This window comes from Dermochelys coriacea, chromosome 4, assembly GCF_009764565.3.
Source record: "Dermochelys coriacea isolate rDerCor1 chromosome 4, rDerCor1.pri.v4, whole genome shotgun sequence".
NCBI lineage: Eukaryota > Metazoa > Chordata > Testudines > Dermochelyidae > Dermochelys > Dermochelys coriacea.
The window spans coordinates 129,398,302-129,407,525 of NC_050071.1; positions in this window are offsets into that span (position 1 = coordinate 129,398,302).

Here is a 9,224-nt window from a genome sequence, read left to right on the forward strand (position 1 = left end):
AAACCCCATTGAGGTGACAGTGGGCGTAGTTCCTAAACTCCCATATCCTGCAGTCATTGGGAGGGACTATCCAGGGTTTGATAATTTACTCCCCCCGGAGAGGCTGGAGGGAGGTGGGGACCCTGAGGACAGCAACTCATCACCAGAGGAATGTCAACCCCCGATGTTCGCTGAGATTTCTCAGGATCTGTTCTCAGCCCCCCAAATGACCCGGAAGACAAAAGAGGAGAGGAAGGCCGCGAAGGCCTTGGGAACCCGGATCCTGACCCAGGGCCAGAAGACCTCCCTGGTAGGCAGATGGACGCGAGCAGCCAACAGAGAAACTTCCACCACAGAAGGTGAGCCAGAAGCTTTCCCCAGCCATGATGGCGGCAAGCCTTTGGAAGAAGCAGAAGCCAGCCCCTGGGAGCTTGGGCAGGTTAATCCCGGGAGAGAGACTTTTGGGCGGGACCAGGCGCAGGACCCCAGATATGATAACGCCAGGAAAGAGGTGGCCAGGATTGATGGGATACCCATGGATGGGAAGGTCTGGGGTCCCAGACCTTACTTTATAGTGAAGAAAGGTCTCCTGTACCACATGGTGCAAATGCAGGAGCAAGAGATACAACAACTTCTGGTGCCACAAAAACATCAAAAAGCCATATTGAGTCTCACCCACAGTCACCTGTTTGGAGGACACCTAGGGGTAGAGAAAACTCAGGCACAGATCCTGCGGAGGTTCTTCTGGCTAAGAGTACATGAAGATGTCCGGCGATACTGCACCTCTTGTCCGGAGTGTCAGTTACATAGCCCTCACCCGCACTTGCGGGCTCCTTTGATACCTCTTCCAATAATAGAGATTTCTTTCGAATGGATAGCCATGGATCTGGTAGGGCCCCTAGAAAAGACAGCTCAGGGACACCAACATGTGCTTGTTGTACTGGACTATGCAACCCAGTACCCGGAAGCTGTTCCCCTGCGCAACACAGCTTCCAAGACAATAGCTAAGGAGCTAGTACAGATCTTTGCCCGGGTTGGGCTACCCAAGGAGATATTGACTGATCAAGGGACACCTTTCATGTCCAAGTTGATGAAAGATCTCTGTTCATTGCTCCATGTACAAGCCCTACGGACCTCTGTATACCACCCACAAACAGATGGCCTTGTGGAAAGGTTCAATAGGACCCTCAAGGCCATGATCAGGAAAGTGGTGAGCCAGGATGGGAAAGATTGGGATATCCTATTGCCTTACCTCATGTTTGCGATCCGGGAGGTTCCACAAGCCTCCACGGGTTTCTCTCCATTCGAACTACTATATGGATGCCACTCTCGGGGCATATTGAATATAGCCAGAGAAGCCTGGGAAGAGGATCCAAATCCCAAAAGGAACATAGTTGAGCATGTACGGCAGATGAGAGATCGGATAGCCCGAGTTACGCCCATTGTACGGAAACATTTGGAGAGAGCACAGGAGACCCAACGAACCCATTATAACCACCAAGCGAAGCTTCAACGGTTCCAACCAGGGGATCGGGTGATGGTACTGGTGCCTACAGCAGAAAGTAAACTGCTGGCCCAGTGGCAGGGACCCTACAAAATAATCAAAGCCATGGGAGAGGTGAACTATAAGGTGCGGCAGCCAGGCCACCGGAAATCAGAGCAAATTTACCACCTCAATCTTCTAAAACCTTGGCACGATCGAGAGACATGCTTAGTCATGCAGGAGACCCTTCCCCAGGAGGATAACTTTCTCAAGCAAGTGAGGATATATCCGACTTGACGACGATCCGAAAGATTGAGGCAGCCGACATGATTAATCGCAACAGAGATGTGCTCTCTACAAAACCAGGGCAGACAACTGAGACTTATCACCATATCAGCATGATCCCCGGAGCCAAGGTAACATTGAGACCCTACCGAATCCCAGCAGCCAAAAGAGAGGAAATCAAGGCCGAAGTAAAGAAAATGTTAGAATTAGGGGTTATTGAAGAATCTTACAGTCAGTGGTCCAGTCCAATTGTTCTAGTGCCTAAACCTGACGGTACCATGAGATTCTGTAATGATTTTCGCCGACTGAATGAAATATCCCAGTTTGATGCATATCCCATACCATGCATCGACGAACTGGTTGACTGACTGGATAGTGCCCGATTCTTGACTACACTGGATCTGACAAAAGGGTACTGGCAGATTCCTCTGACCAAAGAAGCTAAAGAAAAGACAGCATTCTCCACCCTGGATGGGCTATTCCAGTACCGTCCTCCCTTTTGGGATACATGGGGCCACAGCCACATTCCAGCACCTCATGGATAAGCTGCTGCACCCCTATACTAGTTATGCAGCTGCATACCTAGATCATGTCATCATCCATACGCCAGACTGGGAAACCCACTTGCAGAAAGTTGAGGCAGTACTGCGCAACTTAAGGCAGGCTGGCCTCGCTGCTAATCCCGCTAAATGCGACATAGGGCTAGCAGAGGCTAGGTACCTGGGATATATTGTGGGAAGGGGCATAGTGAAGCCCCAAACGAAGCTAGAGGCAATTCAAAACTGGCCCCAGCCAACCCGAAAAAAGCAGGTCTGTGCGTTCCTAGGTGTGGTAGGCTACTACCGACGGTTTATTCCCCACTTCGCCACTAGGGCAAGTCCCCTAATGGACCTCGTGAAGGCCCGAGGTCCAGACATGGTAATGTGGACCGACACAGCAGAGGGGACATTTACAGATCTTCAGACGGCCCTCAGTGATGACCCCGTACTCATAGCCCCGGACTTTAACAGGGAATTTTTTTACAAACAGACGCTTCCGAGGTGGGGTTGGGAGCAGTTCTGTCGCAAATGGTGGGAGAAGAGGAACACCCAATCCTCTACCTAAGCAGAAAACTTCTCCCAAGAGAACAGAAATATGCAGTAATCGAGAGAGAATGCCTTGCTGTCAAATGGGCTATGGAGACACTGCGTTATTACCTCTTAGGCCGGCAATTTACTCTTGTGACGAACCATGCACCCCTCCAGTGGATGCAGCAGAATAAGGAAAAGAATGCAAGGGTCACCAGGTATTCTTATTCCTTCAACCATTCCAGTTCTGCATACGGCACAGGGCTGGATGCCACCATCGCAACGCTGATGGTCTGTCACAAACATACTGCCTGGCGTCCCAAGTTGCCCAACTCTATGATGTTGAGCAGAGGGCAGGGATATGTGACGGGGCAAAGCCAACTGGCTATGGAAGAGTAGTGGGAGATAGATATATTAGCTCCAGGCTAAACAAATCCCTGGTACCAGGATAAGTGAAATGGCAGCTGCTCCAGGTCAATTAAGACACCTGGGGCCAATTAAGAACTTTCCAGAAGGCAGGGAGAATGCTAGGTTGATTGGACACCTGAAGCCAATCAGGGGCTGGCTGAAACTAGTTAAAAGCCTCCCAGTCAGTCAGGTGGGGCTGTATGTCAGGACCTGTGGGAAGAAGTTGTGCTGTTGGAGAGGCTGAGTAGTACACACCATATCAGGTACAAGGAAGGAGGCCCTGAGGTAAGGGTGAAGTGTAGCTTGAGGAAGTAGCCCAGGGAATTGTACATGTCATGTCTCTAAAAGGTCAGCTACCATAGCTGATACTATTAGGGCCCCTGGGCTGGAGCCCGGAGTAGAGGGTGAGCCCGGGCTCTCCCCCCCACCTTTGCCCCCTGATTAATCACTGAGACTGGGAGACAGAGACTGTGCAAGGAAGGATAACTTCTCCTCACCTCCCTCGCTGGCTTATGATGAAAATGGCTCAGTAGACTGTGACCCTTGTCTCTAGAGAAAGAAGGGTTACGTGGAGGGTCACAGTGAGCCTCTGAGGCTCGTGAAATCCTCCAGGAAACGCGGGACCTACGGAGGCAAGGACAGAGCTTTGTCACAGTAGCTTTTACAGATCCCTGTCCTATAAAACAGACAGTTGAGTGGAATGAGGCACTACAAGCAATGGGGCTGCCATGTGCTCAGGACAGAATAGAGAATTTGAACTTACAGTAGAATATCATATGACAAATGAATGAAGATTTGACTTCAGCTTCTTTTTTTTATCATTGCTAGTGACTTGACCCAATCTTTGTGCTATGTTTCCTGGGATGAAAGAAGTAGGAATTCATCTCGTTACTCCCAGTCACAACAGCTACAATTGAGCATTCTTTTGCCTCATTGAATAGAATTTTGTGCTCTAAAAGAAGTTGCCTTCTGCCTAATCATGTGAATGATCTAATGAGCATATCAGTTGAAGGAATGGAAGTACCAGAAGAAGCCACCAAAGATGAACACATTGCATTCAAGAAGTTCATTAACAGAGTTGTGCAAAATTATAACAAGAAACGAAGAAGGATGAAGACGTAGTGCTTCATAGAAGGCTTGAGTAGCCAACTTTAATTTTTGTGAGGATTTTAAAACATGAGTTAAATCTAATAAAATGGTTATGAAAACACTTTTCAGTTTTTACTATGGTGCCATAGAGCCACCTTCACCCTAACGGTCTCACCCCTCATCGGCCCTGACCCTCCCCCCCGTAAATTCGAACACCCTGCCCCCATTTCAATTCCTAGGGAAAACACTGCCCCAGTCCCATTTTCCAGGGTGCTCTCCAGCCCCTGTGAAAGTCAGACCCTATTTTCCTAGTAGGTGCTGCCCACCATCCATTCCTATTACAGACAGCTGGGGTCAGTGTGTGCAGTATCTGGCAAACTGTACAGGAAACTATGGTGAGCCGAGGGAAAAGGAGATATAATATTGATCTTAAACACCAAGCTTCTGCACTCTTGGTTAATTAGTTGGGCCTAAATTGTGACCGAGCCAGGCTGGAGAGAACAAGGAGGGACATGACCCTGACAAAGGTGGCCGAGAGATCATTTTGTCTTGGAAGGCAGAATGCCTGCTGGGCACTGGATGGAGGAGCCTCTGACGAAATCTGCATGGACAGGTGCAACCAGTTCTCCCCCCAGGATAGCCATCTTGACACACAAGGCGGGGTCAGGACTCTCTCTCTGCCTAGACACACCTTGAGCTTCCCAGCAAGAGGCGGCAGATTTAGCCTGGCCTCTGTACAGATGCCAGCATCCTTTTCTCTCCCTGTAACGCTCTCTTCCTCCTCTAGAGCATCCACCCACGCAGAGGGCAGCATGCTTTGGCCTTTGATACCTGTAAGTTTAGGTATTATTTTGGAGAGAGGGAGGCTTATTGTGATACACAGAAACCACAAGAACCTCTTTCTATCTTAGCCTACTTAGATTTGAGTAACTCTTCATCTATTCTTCCCTGCCTCCCCAGGTTCTCTTCTGTCACATGGACACTTGCTCGGCAAGGCCATGCTCTGCAAGAAGCTCCATTTGTTGATTGCACTGTTGGCAGAATCAGACCTCTGAACACTGTCTGCTCTCAGACATGCATGCCTGAGCACTACCCTCTTAGTCAATGAGCCCAACATGGATGTGGGATAAACAATTTATTTTTTTGAGTTAGGAATGGCCAAATAACTCTCAACTGGCAGAGCCCAGCAAAGCCATGAAACAGTGATGCATGGTTGAACCAAAGGAGTGGAGGTAAATTGTTTGTTACAACTTCCTGAACCAGTGACTCTTTGATCTGCACAAGCTGGCAACTAACAAGAATGACCCTCATTTGTATGACTTCATTGAAAAAATGCCAAAATGCCACAATTACAAAAATGCTGCTATTATAAATTTGCCACCCCTGCAAATTTGTCAGCGTAGGCGATAATACGCGATTGGCTAGGAAAGAGACATTACATCAAGGCAATTAGACTTGGTTAGACAAATTCTCAGGAATGATCATGGAGAGAGATTCTTAAGCTCCAGTAGCTTTACAAGGTGTTTCCAAAAGGTACAAAAGCAAACATAGATGTAGCAACAGGGAAATGAAAGTGTCATGTTACTTATTAATATCTTTGTTCTGGGATCCAGTCTGACTCTGGATCTTGGCACAGCTAAGATGCAGAGAGTTAGAGACGGGGAAAGGAGAAAAGCTTTTAGCACCTTTATGCATATGAAAGGAGAGGATGCCTCAGTCCAGGAATTTGGGCGAAGCTGAGCGGAAACAATGGTCTGTACATCAATTCAAGGAGCCTGGGTAACAAAATGGAGGAACTAGAACTACTGATGCAGGAAGTGAAGCCAGATATTATAGGGGTAATAGAAACACGGTGGAATAGTAGTCATGACTGGAGCACACATACTGAAGGGTCTGTGTTGTTCAGGAAAAATAAATAAAGGTAAAAGTGAGGAGTAGCATTGTATATTAATGATGAGGTAGACTAGAGAAATTAGAAGTGCTGGAATGGTAAAGTAATCTGTCTGGGTCAAAAGTACTTTGGGGAAGAAAAGTAACAGAGGCTTCACTGGGATAGTGCTTGGGGTCTGCTACAGACCCCCAGGATCCAATTTGGACAGGGAGGTCTCTAATATTTTTAATGAAATAAATACTACAGGGAATCATGATTATGGGAAACTTTAATTTCCCAATACAAACTGGAGGATATGTGCTACTAATAATGGTAGGGCTCAGATATACCTGGATGTGATAGCTGACAAATTTCTTCACCAAATAGCTGGAGTGAAAGTAACTTAAAGGACTTACTGGTACGCAGGGCAGCCGGGGTCCTGAGCAAGGGGGGCAGGGCCTAAGGTGGAAGGGGCATGGTTTCTAAATACCCAGGCCCATTAAATCACTGTCGGAGCCCAAGGGCTCCCAGCCACCACCGCTACCCCAGGGCTCTGGCAGCAGGGCTCTGGTGGCGATTTAAAGGGCCAGGGGCTCCAGCTGCAGCCAGGATTCCAGGGCCCTTTTAAATTGCCATCCTGGGAAAGCTGCCCCATGCCGGTATGGTTGGCTGTGTACCAGCTCTTGCCGGTATTCAGTACCTGACTGTACCAGCTTACTTTCATCTCTGCCAAATAGTCAAATTTACAAGAGGTGATACCATGTTAGATTTAGTATTGGTAAGTAGCAAGGACCTCATAGAAGACCTGGTTGTAGAGTACAGCCTTGGTTCGAGTGATCATGAGTTAATTCAGTTTAAAACTAAATGCAAGGATAAACAAAAATAGATCTACAACTAGGGTCCTTGATTTCAAAAAGAACAAACTTTGAAAAAGTAAGGGAATTAGTTAGGGAAGTGCTGTACTGAAGAACTCAAGGAGCTGAATGTGGAGGGCTTGGAATTGCTTTAAGTCAATTTGCAGAAACTATCTGAAGCCTGCATCCCAAGCAACAGGAAAAAAATTATAGGAAGGGTTGCAGACCAAGCTGGATGAGCAAACATCTCAAAACAGGTTATTACCAAAGCAGAAAGTCTACAAGGAATGGAAGATGGGAAGGATCAGCAAGGAAAGCTCTCTCTTGGACATCAGAAAGTACAGAGAAAAAGTGAGAACTGCCAAAAGCCAAACAGAATTGGACCTTGCAAAGGAAATTAAAATCAGTAATAAAAGATTCTATAGCCATATTAAAAAAAAAAAAAAAAAAAAAGAGAAAGAAAACAAGGAAAGAAGCGGGACCACTAAATGCTGATGAAAGGGTGGAGATTAAAGTTAATCTGAGCATGACCCAATACCTAAATTAATACTTTGGCTCCATTTTTATAATGGTAATAAGTAGCTTAGGGAGTAGTGGTACAGTGGCTAATGAAAATGAGGATACAAAAGTAGAAATTACCACATCCAAGGTGGAAGTGAAACTCAAACAGCTTAATGGGACCAAATTGAGGGCCCTGGAAAACCTCCATCCCAAAATATTAAAGGAACTGGTACATAATTTGCAAGCCCAAAAGCAAGGATTTTTAAATGAATCTGTAAACTCAGGGGTCATAGATGCTATATTAGCAATTCTCTAGTGATAGGCTATTTGTAAGAAAGGGGGAAAGTGATCCAGGAAACTACAGGCCCATTACTTTGACCTCAGTTGTATGCAAGGTCTTGGAACAAATTTTGAAAGAGAAAGTAGTTAAGGACATAACTGTCTGGAGACTGAGAATTCTTTTCCAGATGTTTGGCTGGTGGGTCTTACCAATGTGCTCAGAGGTCACCTGATCACAGTATTTTTGTCAGGAAGGTATTTCCCACCCCCCCGGTAAGAATGGCAGAACCCCTCAGTGTTTTTCACCTTCCTCTACAGCATTGGGCTGGTTTAAATTCAAGAAAAGTTATAGAGACTCCACTGTTTAAGTCTTTAAATCATGATTTGAGGAATTCAGTAACTCCACTAGGGGTTATGCGTCTATAACAGGAGGGAGTGGGGGAGGTTCTGTGGCCTACAATGAGCAAAAAGTCTGATTAGATGATCATGATGGTCCTTGCTGGCCTTAAAAGCTATGAGAAAGATGCCCTTTGCTTGGATTTGTAGCAGCAAAGGGAGAGGAACTTGAGACATTATCTAGTCCAACCACCTGGGCTGAGGCAGGGCCTAATACACTTAAACTATTCCTGACAGTGCTGTTCTTAAAAACCTCCAATGATGGTGATTCTAGGAGTTCCCTTGGGAGCCTATTCCAGTGTTTACCCTTATCGTTAGGAAGTTTTTCCTAATATCTAAGCTAAATCTCCCTTGCTGCAGATTAAGCTGATCATTTCTTGTTTAACCTTCAGCGGACATGGAGAAAAACTGATCACCATCCTCTCTATTATAGCCCCTAACGTATTTGGAGGCAATTATCCAGTCCCCACTCAGTATTTTCTTCTCATCACTAAACATGGCCAGTTTTTTAAGCCTTTCCCCACAGGTCAGGTTTTCTAAACCTTGTATCATTTTTGTTGAGCTGTACTGGACACTGTACTCCAGCTGGGGCCTTGCCAGTGCTGAGTAGAATGGGATAGTTCCTCCCACTCTACTTTGTTGTTTACCAAAACAAAAAGGGGCTGGTTTAATAATATTTCTCAATTTCAAAGTTCCCCTGGCCATGGTATTTTCATGAATAGAACATATTAACCACTCACTTTCTAGCTATACAACCATGGATGGATTGAAGTATTGCACATTTAAAAAAACGAAACTAAGGCAAAACAGCAAAAACTGATTCAATAGAGTGCAATTGGCTCACATCTGAGGACAATTGCACCCCACTTACTTCCAGTACCGGGTTTACAATGGTGCCATGCCCACACGAGGGAGGGGCCCATTAGGGACCCATCTAATCCATCCACACTGCCAGGTCTGGCCCCGGTCCGGGGCAGTCCAGCACCCAGGCCTTGCTGTGTGACTGCCTCCCA